Genomic DNA, 12,302 nt, shown 5'->3' with positions numbered 1-12,302 from the left:
GCAATTTTCCTGCAGGGGGTTGGACTGGATGGCCCATGAGGTCTCTTCCAACTCTATGATTTTAGGATTCTATGATTCTATACTGGAAGTCATATATTCTGTATCAGAAACTAGAGCTGTTGTGGTCTATCCAATGAATCAGCACCCCAAATAACCAAACCAAATCTAGAGTTGTCCAAAAACTGATTTGTAACCCTTCTGGTACTAATGTTGGAGAGTGGTCCCTGGTCAAAGTGGTCCCTGGTCAACAAAAGGTTGGGAACCACTAGACTATAGGAAGCACGGTGAGACCACAAAATGTTGCAACTCTTTCAGACATAAGTGAGTTGATTTGATTGCAGAAGTGCTTCCTTTTCCCTCCAATAGTGCCTCTTTTAACTTCAGTTACAGATCCATCATGTGAAATAATTTAATTTTACCCAACCTGGCCAAGAATGATAAGCATTACAGTCCTGTACGTCTGGAAGGCACCCAATCAAGGATGGTTGAAATAGACAATTTCTGGACTCAATCTGCTGGATTTAAAGCAGCCATTTCACTTTACTTTGCCATTGAAAAGTTCAAGTACACTACTCACTTTTTACATTCCTAAATATATACTTTTCTAAGAGGGGTGCAAAACACCCTTTTAGATTGTATGAGAGAAGACGATTTGCAATGTGAGTTCAGCCATAGAAATCCTGCAAATTCTCTGAGGCCAGTCCTCCTTTCTCAATTTTGGAAACATGGAGCTAAGAGTGTAATAATATGGAAGTGGAGTAGTAATTATTTTGTTTTCATTTTACTTGAAATATTTATAATTCATTTTAAAACAGTCTCCTTCATAAAATAATAACACACATTATTTTAAAAGCTGGTCTAACAAGAAAATAGTCCAAAATTAGACAAAATTATAGGAATCGCAATGCATTAATAAAAAGACTGAATTCACTGGGTTGGTCAAAGATTCACTAAAAGCCTTGAAAAATAAAAAGTTATTGACTTGTGATCTAGAAGATGCCCAAATTGAGGGCACTGGTTCAAATCTGTTTGGGGAGGTCATTTCACAGCCAAGACACTACCACTAGAAAGACCTTTTCTGCTGTCAGAAAACAAATCTTAAATTTCAGCCAGGATGATATAGGAAAATGTATCTTCAGGTTGCCAGATCTCAATGTACTTAAGCTCTGGAGGTCAAAGCCAACACCTCAAATTATGTCCAGGAATTCACTGAGTCAAATAAGTTATTTTAACAGTAGTCTGTGATCAGAGAGGGATATTCTACTACCAAGCTTATGCAATCTGAATCTCCTGAATTTAGAGTGTTACATTCATTTTGTCTCCAATTCTAAAAAGTGCCTTGGGTGAACTGATCATGCAGCTAGTTGGAAGGAAATGAAGGAACAAATTGATATTAGCTTTGATGACATTACTTTAAAAATTAGAATGAGAGTCAGACTTTTAAACTGTGCCTAATAACCAGATTAAAAACAATACATAGTAATCAAACCATAAGTGGAAAATAAATGAAGTTAATCAATTTTAACCAGATCCCTTATTTAAAGCAGAGTGTTCTGTATATATAGCAAAAAATGAATTTAGGTTTGAAAGTAAGGTTAATTTGTAAGGAATCATTTAAATTTTGGTTCCATGTTGAAATAAAGGCAAGATAGTAAATAAAAAGAATAGAATAATCCCATGTGTATGTTGCACCCCAGCCAGAGTTCACCTTGCCCTCAACACCAACCAGGAATCCAAAAGCAGTAGTAAATCAGTTTATTGGGGAAAGTACATATAAAAAGGGAAAATCACCAAAAGAAATAAGAAAGACAAAATCCAGCCGGTAATAAGAAAAAGCAGTCAATAAGTAAAAAGCATACCCAAACAAGTAATGAGTAAAACACTTCAAAGGCAATGATCCAAATAATCCGAAAAGTGCAGGAAAAACAAGAATCAAAACATGAGTATAAATCCGAGAAAACAAGAATCAGAACGCGAACATGAATCCAGAAAACAAGAATCAAGATATGAGCATGAATCCAAAACCAAGGCTATAAGAACTTACAACATGAACCAAAATTCTCAAGATCTTAGACTAGAAACAGGACTTGAGATCCTCACTGTTATGCAGCATTGCCTGATCTGAATTCCCTAAAAGACACTCTCTGATTTAAGGACCACAAAACATGAAGTAATTTCTGTGACCTCGGCTCCCTTGCCTGTGATACATTTTACACTCTTCCTTCTCACAGAGTTTTTGAGATTTTCTTAGTTTGCTTGATTACTCCTGATATCCCTGTTGAGCACATGTGTTCTCTCAGGTAAGCTTTATCACCCATCAATTTCTTTATCTGGGGTTGCTATGCTACCAGTAGGTGAAAGATCTCCTCCAGTCACTACATCTCCCTGTCTGCTGGACTCTAAAACAGTTCACTTTCAAGCCTATTCTCACAGACACAATCTTGATCTAAAATCCAATCATTTCCCTCAATGAAAGATCCATCCACCATTCTCCCAGGCTTTGAAATACCAACCCCTTCATCTTCATCTGGCTGAACCACAACAGTGTACATGAAGAGCGATATGACAAGGAGAGATAGAAGACAAAAGTATAAAGGGGGTAATTGTTTGGCCACATGTTAAGAATCTCAAGTATAAAAAGAGCTGTGTTGGAATGAGCAAAGGTCTATCTAGTCCAATGTTCCCTTCTCACAGTGAATGAAATCTGAATAGTCCTTCTTCCTATCCCGCCACCTCTTCAAGCTCATTTTGAGAAAACAAGAGGCTTTCTCAGTAGCTTCTCCGGGACTTTAGAACCCTTTTATTAGGAAGACCAGGATAGTCTTGCCCTTATTTCCCATCCATCAGCAAATTAAAACATTGATGCTATCAGGTTTTTAGAAATTAATCAGACTAGGAATTTAATGCCGAGAGTCAGTGTGACTTCAGAAACAACTTGAAGAAACACAACGACATAATTTTAATGAATGTTAAAGTGTTTAACTTTATTAACTCTTTAATTGATTTTCAAATAACTTTATATTTCTTGGTTTAATTGAAGCTTCTGTATAGTGTTTGATCTGTACTACTTTTAAGTATGTTAGCCTCCTTCAGTCTCCTTGTGGGAATAAATTATTTCAGAAGATGACAATGATAATAAAGTAGTAATAGGACAGGGAATATCCATGTACACCTGCACCTAGTCCTAAAAATTACAGGAAAACCTTGGCAAATCATTATCTTCAAGCTTCACATCATAGAAATATTGTGAGATCAAAAAGAAAAGAGGAGCATGTACATTTCCTCAAGCATCTCCAAGGAACAAGGCTATAAATGTTAGGATCCCAGTGTAGAACAAGAGCCTACAAAAGACTGATTCATTCTGACTGGGATTAAATTCCCCTTCAGCTGTTTATTCAAATAAACCTTGTCTTGCCAAAGCAGGCAGCCTGGTGACCCTCAGCAATCATGGATTACAGCTCCCAGACATAATGGCCAATGGCCAAAGATTACAGGATGTTATGTCTCTGGTCAATAGCATCTGCAGGGTACTAAATTATCTATCCATATGCATCCTTTTGAATTCTAAAAACACTCAATATGTTTATGTTACAGACAAATCTTCATATAGCTGTCTACATACCAGGTTGCAAATGATCAACCACAGCCAAATTCAGAACCTGAGTGCCATCCTGTGGCAGTGAGTTCCACCAACTGCAGAGAGACATGCAGCATATCCAAAGCCCATCCCTAACTCAAGATGCCATGCTAGCATATGGCATACTCATGGATGCTCTACGTCTAATGGAGTAAAGGGCAGGGAGAGAGGCAAACACAAAATTAAAGCGTGTTAGTGTCAACTTCACACTGCATGATAGCATCTATATAAGGTGTGTGGTTTCTGGGCTGTATGGCCATGTTCTAGCAGTATTTTCTCCTGACATTTCCCCTAGGTATGTTGCTGGCATCTTCAGTGGAATCCATATATTTCATTGTCTTTTGATAAATTACCTTTAACCTGTGGATGACTCTGGCTAGGGATAATGAACTCAGAATTCAGAGGGATACTCCACCATTTCATCACTCCTCACAATTGAATAGAGATCCAGCCTGTGATGGATGGAGTTACACTCTACCTGAAGACACAGGTCCACAGTTTGGGGGTCCTCCTGGACTCAGTGTTGAACCTGGAGGCCCAGATATCTGCAATACCTAGAAGGGCCTTTGCACAACTAAAACTTATGTGCCAACTGTCCCTGACCTGTTCCTTGAGAGGCCAGATATGGCCATGGAGATACATGCCTTAGTTAAATCTCATCTGTATTACTGCAATGTGCTCTACATGGGGCTGCCTTCAAAGAGAATTCAGAAACTTCAGCTGGTCCATAGAGTTGCAGTTGCTAACTGAGGCTGGCTACAAGGAGCAGGCAACCCCCATGTTGAAGAAGCTGTACTACCTTGCAGTTTGTTTCTGGGCACAATTCCATTATGTTGAAATTCAACTATCTTTTACATAAGCAGTGCTCCTGGTGGGAAAGGGATAGAGCAATAGAAAGGGGTTAGAAAGTTGGTAGGGAAGCCCATACCTGACACACTCTTATCTCTGTCCTGCTTCCATTACTCACCAAGCCAAGAATTGTATCTCTACCATGTCTCTTCTAACTATGTTTGTGTGGAGTCCTTAACAGAGGCAGGTTACTTTCCTTGCTCTCTCTCCCCACCCAGCTTTTATCAGGCCTCATTCTCATTTCCCCCCTCCTTTATTATTTTTTATTTATTTATTTACAGTATTTACATTCCGCTTTTCTCACCCCAAAGGGAACTCAGGGCAGATCACAATGCACACATACACGGCAAACATTCAATGCCATTTTTGACATACAAGAGATACAAACAGAAAGAGGCCATTCAGCTGTTCTTCCACTTCGGATCCTGAATGTTGCTTGATTCAGCCACAGGGGGAGCTGTCGCTTCATCCACTATGACGCTGAGTCTTTTGATCGTAATATTTCTCTTTGCTCTCCGGCATTTTTATAGTGTCATAGATTAACCTCCCCACTTTAAGCGGTCCCTAATTTCTCTACTCACAGCTCACAGCTATTTTCGAACTGCTTAGGTGGACAGTGAGCAGGGCTATTTTTTAACAGCTAGTTTTTTTAACAGCTATTAACAGTCGGGTGCTCAACCCCAACTTGGGCTTTGAACTTGCCACTTTTCGGTCAGCAGTGATTTATTGCTGCTGATTAACCAGCTGTGCTAGCACAGCATCCCCTATATAGGTCTGTATAGGTGTAAACATATGACCTCTCTAATTAACAAATCCTTGTGTTCTCTAAGTTTATTCCTCTATGCATTTTCAAAAGCAGTGGAATTTTCTTTTGTTATATGGTCCTAAGTTTTATCCATGACATATCCACAAGTCATAACAAAATGCATAATTTTGGCCCTCAAATCTACCATGGACTTATACACAAGGCCAAAATATATAGTACATTTTCAGTTGCCAGATATGCAGCCACCACAAAATCAGTGGAGTGAATTTTGTTTGTCCAGATTTCAAAGAAAACACTCTAGGGCTTGTCACAAAAAGCCTTAGCTAGTTATTGTGTCTGAAAAGCTTTAAATTCATTGCCTCATAATGAAGGCCATGGCATGATGATGAAGTTTATTTATACCCTGTTTTTTCTTTCCACAAAGTACATAGACTCAAAGTGCGTTACATTAAAATAATTTCAATACAATTTGAAATCCAAATATATACCAACATTAAAATAGAATTAAACAGCAAGGGCATTGATTAAAAAATAACAGTTAAAATTCTTAAAAATGCATTCAGAGCTAAAATCACAGCACCCCTGACTTGATCTTTAAAATTTCTTTAAAAGACTGCCCGAATAGAAAGGTTTCAGCCAGATGTTCTGATTTCAGAGGCACAGAAAAGCCATTGAAATACACAAGCACATGGACAATTTCAACAGAAACGAGGAAACCATGAAAATGAACAAAATCTGGCTACCAGTATTTAAAAAATACGTCTAAAATCAGGACAGTAAATAAAGTGCAACACTCAAAAAGCAGGGGAATTCCAGACAAGAATCAATCGGGCCAGGTAATACCTCCCAACAAAGGATTCAGCAACCAGCAACCAGCCAGGCTTTGAAGCTGCAAGGCCATTCAATGCTAATCAAAGTGGCAATTTGCAACATTCACATTTGCCTCAAGCAGAAATGAGTTCTTTCTTCTACCCTGGGCATTCCACAGCTATCTAAACCTCACTTGCCTAGTTTCCAACAGACTCCTCAACCTCTGAGGATGCCTGCCATATATGTGTGTGAAACATCAGGAGAGAATGCTTCTGCAATCCAGAGGCAGATTACTTTCATTGCTCTTTTCTTCTTTTTCTTCCCAAGCAGCATTCATACTGCACCATGCTCGCCGTCATGGGTTTCCAGCACTGCCTTATGCATAAGTCAACTTTTTGTCAAAACTGTTTTGGCTTAGACATGAAGCATGTACAGTATATGCATATACACATAGAGACAGACACATGTGCGCACACAGAGGCATCATCTGACTGGTGGGCAACTAGTGACCTCACAACATCCTCATTTCAGCATGGTCAAAAAGCTGTGCATTTTAGACAGTTATGGAGAAGAGATTTGCACAAAGTTGCATAACAGATTAGCAGACAAGCTGGGTAGACAATTTAGGATTTCCAAATCCCTTTAAATCTGAGAATGGTAGTGATTTGGAGGGTTATGAGCTATTCATTTCAGTAGGACTACCTGACATAAAATGGCTAAGATGTACCTCCCGCTCTATAAAACATTTTGTGCAAGATAGCATTGGGGCTCAGCTGCTTCCTACAATAAGAGTGAGCAAAGGAGGGAATTTATTATTAGGATTCTACAGATAAGACTACAAAACCCCATGGTCTTATCCATTCATTCAGGGAGGGTGTCGGCATTATTTCTTCAATAAGATAAACAGCTTTCTTCAATCTAGTAAGGATGATTGAAAGCTCATCCCAGAATTCCCAAGTATCGAAAATACATTCTGTAGTTATATATATGCATAAATGGACACAAAATCATACAAAATTCCTGAAATATCCAATGCAAACAAGGTCCCTGCAGATAAACCTAACTGGGACCACTAACTCCAGTATATAAAAAGTTGAAATACAAAGTCAAAGTCAAATAAGCTTAGGCATGATTATATTCCATGAGGATGTGAATATTGGCAACCTAGGACCAGGCAAAAGGGCAAGACCAGAAAAGTGGTGAGTATGTTGAGAACATAAAAGCGTGAGAAGATCCATGCTGTGCCCATCTTATTAGAGATGTAAGCTACTTGCTACTGAATAGCAGCAATCTGGAATAATGCACATTTCCACCAAAAAAAATCCTTGGAGTACTTGACCTCTCATATGAATTGCTTTACTAGAGCAGAGATTCTCATACACCTATCAGGCTAAGCAGAGAAAAATAGAGTAGCAGGGAAGGCTATGATTAAGTTTAAATAATGGAGGGAATAGACAATCCTCACTTGGTCCTTTGACCAAGCAGTCAATGCAGCATCTGTGTGTGTTTTTATATGTTTAGCAGTACATGGGGATTGCTCTTTTGCAGTCAAAAGAGGGAGAAGAGCAAAGAATGGCTTTAGTGTGTCATCCCCTCTGAGCATGCAGTCTCTGAATCCAGCTTCCACCCACCAAGGCTGGTGATTATTTTAACGCCTCAGGCAAAACAATCCAGAAACCCACAAGCACATCTCTCCTTGATTATGAGTACAAAGGTAATAATAACAAATAATGCATTAAATAACCAAACAATTTGTTATAGTGGGTTGCTGTAGGTAATTTGGGCTACATAAACATGTTCTAGAAGCATTCTCTCCTGACATTTCACCTGCATTTATGGCAGGCATCCTCTGAGGTTGTGAGGTCAGTCCTCATATTCTCAGAGGATGGCTGCCATAGATGCAGGTGAAACGTCGGGAGAGAATGCTTCTAGAACATGGCCATAGAGCCCGAAAACTGACAACAACCCAGTGATCCTGGCCATGAAAGCCTTTGACAATCATTTGTTATACTTTCATAGCAAGTAGAATTTTTCACTTGGAGAGGCTTTGTCATTCTGTCAATAATAGCACTGGCCCTAGACTACCCTGTTAAAATATTGCATATTCAGATACAAAGGCCTGTACAGATGGGTCTGTTCTTTGCACTGTGCTGTTTTCAAAGAAGCCTGTCCTCTGAAGAAATGTATCAAAGGCAATACAAGACAACGCAACATGGATAGATGGCCATGCAGCCCGGAAAACTCAGAGCAACCCAATATGGATAGACCTTACATTGCGATACACAGTCAGCTTATTGTAACTCATACCCCCTATACAAAGGGTAAGCATTTTCCTGAGACAACTTAGTTCATATCCTGTATTCTCGTTAGAAGAAAAACATAGATTTCCCTTACAGATATGGCCCATAGTGTTAAAAGGGAAGAAATCCTAGGACTCCAGAAAAAAAGGGGCACATGAAAATTGCTGGCTTAGAAGTATATTACTTATTGTGTTTATGTACCACACTGTTTACAAAAGTTTACTGGATAGAACAGACAAAGAGATTAGAAACCAACCAGGAAAGCACTGGTAATCACAGGAATGTTGGGTGCAATTTAGGAAGAAGTACGACAGTCTTTTTATTTATACTTGGTTAATAACAACTGAAGCAGTGCCTTAACTAGAAATAAACCAGGTCTCTCTGCCTTAAGCAGGAGGAGGCAGTCCCTACCTACTGAGAGATCACAAGCACCAGTGGAAAGAGACAGGCGACAGGCCTCCGCTAAGGAAGGTGTCACTGGATGGCAGCCACGACTCCTGAAACAGCCACTTGCTTCTCTCAAAGCCCATTCAACGCTCCGGGACACAACAAGACTGAGTTGTCCCTACAGAAGCGGGAGGGCAGCTTTAAACATCAGAAAAGAGAAAATAAACAAACGTGCCAGCCAGCTGGGGGGGCACTCTGCCAGGAAATATATGGCTGGATGCCTCGCCTCCATGCTAAGAGGATCCACAAGCGGCTGCCCTACACTCTGGGTTATAAAGCCTTTTGCCTGCCCTACCACACCCCTTCTGGCACAACCACTGCTATCAAGAGCAAGAAGGAGCAAAGCCTCACCGCATCCTGCCAGGCTGTAAGCCGACTGTGTGAAGGAATCCATTGTCAGTGACCAGATTTGGGAGTGTTGGGTAGCAATTCTCGTTTCAGGTCTTCTTTGCCTTTCCAAAGATATGGAGAGAGAGCAAGAGCAACATCTTTGCTTTGGAAAGAGCAAACAACACTAAGAAATGGAAGCCTGCTGACTTTGGCAGGACTAGATCACAAGAAATCTTGGAACACTAGGAGTGGGTGGGTGGGTGCAGGGAGGGATAGAGAGTGTCCATCTAAACACACACACACAATGCCCCTTCTCCCTGCAGCTACCAATTCTCTGCCTGCAGGTTTACCCAGTGAAGAGCAGGACTCGAAGGTGCATCCAAGTACATCCTCTAATGGAGTGGTGACCTTTCTTCCTGGCTAGGGAACAAGGAGTGGGAGTGTTCCATTTTTATGGAGCCTTGAAGGGGCACAACAGCAACCACCCTGTCTGTCTGCCTCTTAACACCTCTACACGTCTTGACATTGGCACTCCAGCCACAAAGAGGGAGAGTGGGATATTCACAACAGCGTTGGGCTGTCATTTCACAAGGAGACCTGGTCACTGCCCTGCTTGGGAGAGGAACCATGCCACAAAGGTGGGGGGGGGGGGGTGGGAGAGGAGGAGAAAGAAGGGAAAGAAGGTGGCCAACTGCAACACTCAAAAACAGGGAATTCCAAACAAGCAACAATCAGGGCAGCTAATTGCCTCCCAAGAAAGGATTCTTCCAGGCAGGAAGCAACTAAGCCTTGAAGCTTCAAGACTATTCAATGTTACTCAAGGTGATCAATTGCAGCCTTCACACTTGCCTCCAACAGACAAGAGTTCTTTCTCCCACTCTGGACATTCCACAGAAATATAAACCCCACTTGCCTAATTTCCAACAGACCTCACAACCTCCGAGGAAGCCTGGCATAGATGCAGGGGAAAGGTCAGGAGAGAATGCTTCAGGAACTTGGCCATACAGCCCGGAAAACTCACAGCAACCCAGTGGTTCCGGTCATGAAAACCTTCGGCAATACAAAGAAATAGTCAAAGACGAAAAACAGGGGGGTGGGGAGAGAAAAGGAAAGAAGGAGCGTATTCCCTCAACTCTCTTCCCCGGAGTGTGGTGGAGGCTCCTTCTTTGGGGGCTTTTAAATACAGGCTGGATGACCATCTGTCGGGGATGCTTTGAATGCGATTTTCCTAATTCTTGGCCGGAGGTTGAACTAGATGGCCCAGGAGGTCTCCTCCAACTCAATGATTCTATGATCTTTCCTCCCTCCAAGTCTACACCTTCCTCGCAGGTGCCACAAAAAGCCTAGTCCTTTTCGCGACGCAAATGTGGCCTGAGTGGGGTCCTTTTCTTCCACCAACAAAGCCTCGGTTTCTCCTTCAATGACAGAAAGTAGAGAAAGGGAAAGGAAACGCAACGATCCGTTACCTAGACCCTTCCATCTCTCGGAAACTTTAGTCCCAAGCGAGCCACTGACTCCCAAGGCTCCAAGTCAAAGAGAAAGCGGACAAAGCCGCAAAGTTCCCGGCGGCGCCTTTCTCCGCAGCCCAAGGAGCTGCCTCCACGTCCCGCGCGCCCGAGCTCACGAACTTGCGGGGAGCCAACCCGGGGCAAACTTCTCCCTCCCTCCTTCCCGGCTGCTTACCTGGAGTTGCCCCTGCACAGCCGCTCCTCCCTCGTCCGGCGTGTCCCGGCTGCCCCCCATCTTCCTCTTCAGGAGAGATGCGCCCCGGGAAGGCAGGCCGTCCCTCCCTGCCTCCCTCCGTCCGTCGGTGGCTCTGTCCGTGGCTCCGGCTCCGTCAGCAGCGCCGCCACGCGTCCGAGCCCCCGCGGCTCTGGTCCCCGGGGCCGGTGGGCATTGCTCCGCCTCCTCTTCCTCCTCTTCCTCCTCCTCCTCTTCTTCGTCCCACTCCGCTTTTGCTGCTGCTGCGGCTTCGTCGCCGCGGAGGAGAGTCGGCGCGCCCCGGCCTCCGCCCGCCTTTGCTCCGCGCCTCTCGGGGTCTGCGGGGCAAGGAGAGCCCTGCGCACGGAAGCGCCGCAGCGACCCCTAGAGGCCGCCTGGGGAATGGCGCGCCTTCTTCCCCGCCATGCCCGAGGCTCCACCACACCTGCCTGGCCCGCCGCTCCCTGCTCTTGCCTTTGTGGCATCGGAGGAATCCTAGGACTGGGCCAGAATAAGATCCAGGTGTCACGTAGATCCATAGAATCAAGGGGAACTCGGAAAGTTAACACCTATAAACAAATATGTAAGATAGTATCAGGGTTGAATGAAAAGTAATACCTCCACCTTTGTTACTTGGGTTTGGATGGGAATATTTTAATAAACCAAACACAGAAATAATCCTTGGAATGTGCTCTTTAACTACCGCTATTCAGTTTCCCACATAATCACCAGACAATTGGATACATTTCTGCCAAGGTTGAACAAGTTTTCTGAAGCCATCACAGAAGAAGTTGACAGTCTTTCCGCAACCACAGTTCTCTCCTGTCTTCATCAGAAGCATAAGGATGTCCCTGCAGATCTTCTTTCATTATTGGGAACAGATGGAAGTCACACAGTGCTAAATCTGGACTGTATGGAGGATGTCCTACGGTGGTGAGATCCAGTCTCTGAAGTTTTAAGTCTGTGTGCTTTCATTTCAGGCATCAACATCCTGGATACCCATTGTGCACAGATCTTCCAATAGCCAAGCAAAGCAATAATGTGACCCACACGTTCCTGTGAAATGCCGATTATGCTTGAAATTTCTCTCTGGGTGATACGGCAATCATCCTGAATCAATCTGTCAATCTTTTGCTTGTGAAACGAGGTGGTTGCTGTCACAGCACATCAAACTCTTTGTCAGATGTTCCCACCTCAACATCTTTAAACTTTCTCACCCAATGACGCACAGTACTCACATCAACACAATCACCATATACAGCTTGCATTCTCTGATGAATCTCCTTTGGAGTGACACTTTCTGCTGTCAAGAATTCAATGACTGCACATTGCTTAAGTCACATTGATCGACCGACTGCGCAGAGTTCCATACTTCGCACTTTAACAACACAACAGTTCAGTGCTAAGGCTTCCTACCAAAGTGGAACTGTAGAGGAGAGTCTACTGAACAAGCCAGTACCTG

The 12,302-nt window shown here is 42.8% G+C and overlaps 1 protein-coding gene across 2 annotated transcripts in view; it reads right to left on the bottom strand.

The window, feature by feature from the left end:
- Positions 1 to 11,172, bottom strand: part of TAFA3 (TAFA chemokine like family member 3) — a 138,576-nt gene extending 127,404 nt beyond the window's left edge. Inside the window, exon 1 of one of the 2 annotated variants that reach the window (XM_060772675.2) lies at positions 10,823 to 11,172. The gene's annotated coding sequence lies outside the window, so the exon portion shown is untranslated. Of the gene's footprint in view, positions 1 to 9,160; positions 9,301 to 10,822 lie in introns of those variants that run through there. The other variant, XM_060772676.2, reaches the window with a different exon arrangement.
- Positions 11,173 to 12,302: the final 1,130 nt, after the last annotated feature.

The sequence above is a fragment of the Anolis sagrei genome, chromosome 4 (genome assembly GCF_037176765.1).
Source record: "Anolis sagrei isolate rAnoSag1 chromosome 4, rAnoSag1.mat, whole genome shotgun sequence".
NCBI lineage: Eukaryota > Metazoa > Chordata > Lepidosauria > Squamata > Dactyloidae > Anolis > Anolis sagrei.
The sequence above is the reverse complement of the archived record's forward strand: the minus strand, read 5'-3'. Positions and strand labels throughout refer to the sequence as shown.